The sequence below is a fragment of the Balaenoptera musculus genome, chromosome 4 (genome assembly GCF_009873245.2).
Source record: "Balaenoptera musculus isolate JJ_BM4_2016_0621 chromosome 4, mBalMus1.pri.v3, whole genome shotgun sequence".
Lineage (NCBI taxonomy): Eukaryota > Metazoa > Chordata > Mammalia > Artiodactyla > Balaenopteridae > Balaenoptera > Balaenoptera musculus.
In genome coordinates, this window is record NC_045788.1 from 35705075 (window position 1) to 35707717 (window position 2643).

Below are 2643 nucleotides of genomic sequence, written 5' to 3' on the forward strand. Positions count from 1 at the left end.
AAGAGATTTTCCTGGTAATCCATCTTTAAGTCATTTCAGTATCATTTTTAAAGACTGAGGGTGGAATCTGTGGACCACGCACATTTTAGAAAACTAAGACTAGGCAGATATTGGACAGACAGATGTCAATCAGGCATGCCAAGGGCATGCCATCCACTAGCTCGCTTGTGAAGGTCTAGTCAGCTATGGGGGACTGTGGCGTGGGCCTGCAATTCCACCGGTGAAGTGGTAATGGGAGGCGCTCTTTTGGGATTCCCCAGAGTCAGGTAGAGATTATACTTAACCAACAAATATGTACTGGAAATTCTTCAGTGGAGAAGTAAAGGAAATGACTTTTGTGTGGAAGGGTTGGTGGGACCCAGGTGACTGATGATGATGATGATATTAGGGGAGTAACTGTGTGTGTTCATGTGTAGAGGGGATTGCAGTGGAATATGCATGTGTGGAGGAGTTGTAAAACAGAGGGGGGGATTTTTCTTACAGTAGTATTTGTTCTGTTTATAAAAGAAGTACAAGAATATTGTAGAACATGTGGGAAAATATGGAAAAGTATAACGAAGAAAATTAAAATCACCCATAATCTACCACCAAAAACTAACTAAAAGTACTGCATGGGTGTCAGTCTGGGCTGGCAATGAACATGGAAACATGAAAACCATTGGTCCGTTAAAACAGTAGGAAAAGGGATTTTTTTTTCTCCTTTTTTCTTTTTTTTTTTAGTTTTTTTTTTTTTTTTTAATTAATTTATTTATTTTTATATTTATGGCTGTGTTGGGTCTTCGTTTCTGTGCCAGGGCTTTCTCCATTTGCGGCAAGTGGGGGCCACTCTTCATCACGGTGCGCGGGCCTCTCACCGCCGCAGCCTCTCTTGTTGCGGAGCACAGGCTCCAGACGCGCAGGCTCAGCAATTGTGGCTCACGGGCCTAGTCGCTCCGCCGCATGTGGGATCTTCCCAGACCAGGGCTCGAACCCGTGTCCCCTGCATTGGCAGGCAGATTCTCAACCACTGCACCACCTGGGAAGCCCTCCTTTTTTCTTTTTATTTCAGTTTGCAGTGGTTTCTTCTAGTGCTTTTAATGGAAATATGCGTAGGAAAGAGCTGTAATATATTGGTAAATTTTAGAAATTTAGAGTACGATTGTATACACTGGTTTGTTAGCTGTTATCTTTGTGTTAAGCATATTGAAATTTTTTTTAAAAATTTATTTATTTATTTGGCTGCATTGGGTCTTAGTTGTGGCATGTGGGATCTTTCCTTGCGGCGCACAGGCTTCTCTCTAGTTGTGGCGCGCAGGCTGTAGAGTGTGTGGGCTTAGTTGCCCCGCGGAATGTGGCATCTTAGTTCCCTGACCAGGGGTCAAACCCGTGTCCCCTGCGTTGGAAGGCAAATTCTTAACCACTGGACCACCAGGGAAGTCCCAAGCATATTGAAATTTTATGTTGTGAATAAATATTTTTCTAAAACATAATTCAAATGGCTCCTTTGTTTTCTGTCATGTGAATAGATTGTAATTGATTTTAGAAACTCCCTACTGTGTACATTTAGTTCGTTCAATTTTTTCACTATTATAAATAAAACTGTACTCAATATTCTTATGCATTATGTTTATGTGGATCTCTATTGCTTCCTTGGGATAAATACTTTGAAGTAAAATCACATGATCAAAGGGTATACACATTTTTCATGTTCCTGATACATATTGCTAGACTGCATTCTGAAAATACTCTATGAATTTATACTCCCAGGGGGGATGTTTGAGAAGGGCCAAAGAAGGTGACTGGGAATCTATGATGAATTGACCTGGAGAGAGAGATTGGAAGACGTCTCTGAGAGGGGCCAAGCAAGAAGGCACAAGAGGGGATTCTGAGAAAAGAGCCCAGAAATTCTCAGGGATTTGTGCCTGAACCAGTGACAAGGTCAGCAAAGTGAGCTGAGGGCGACACTTCACCTTGAAGAGAAGATGAAAGAAAATGATGTATATGAAAAATATTCCTTGAACTCTTACGGGCTTTACAGAATTTTTCTAGGGCAGCTTATTATCATCCTAGTCACTAATGAGGAACTTGAGGCATAGAAATTAAGTGACTTTCCCACCATCACACTAATACAAGTGGCAGAACACAGATTCAAAATGATGTCTTCTAGTCCAAATCCCCCATGGTTTTCCATTCAACTTTTTCCATACCCCTAAGGAAAGAGCTTGACCTGATGTCTCCTGTTTTTATACTTCATGATGAATCAGAATGCCCTTCTTCACTTTTGGGGCAAGTGCAGCTTGCACAAGGCTGGCTGAAGTGAGAATGAATGAGGCTGATAAACAAGAAAGGGACAATTTCTACAAAGCGAAAGACTCTAAAATTAAACTCAGAATCTGCTATTCTGTCATTATATATTATTGCTAAGCATAAAAGAGATTTTTATGAGGCTCTTTTCAAAAGGATTACTCAGCTCCTAGTGCAGATCCATAAACTGCAGGTGAGTGTGAGGCTCTGTGATTGATTGAGGCATGACAATTAGGTAGCAAGTAGTGGCAAGCTGAGTCCCCTGTGATGGGGCATGCACATACTCACTGGAACGCTCTGTCAAGGTACCTCGTTAAAACTTTTAACACTGGTCATTTCTCCCAAACTCTCCTTATTAAA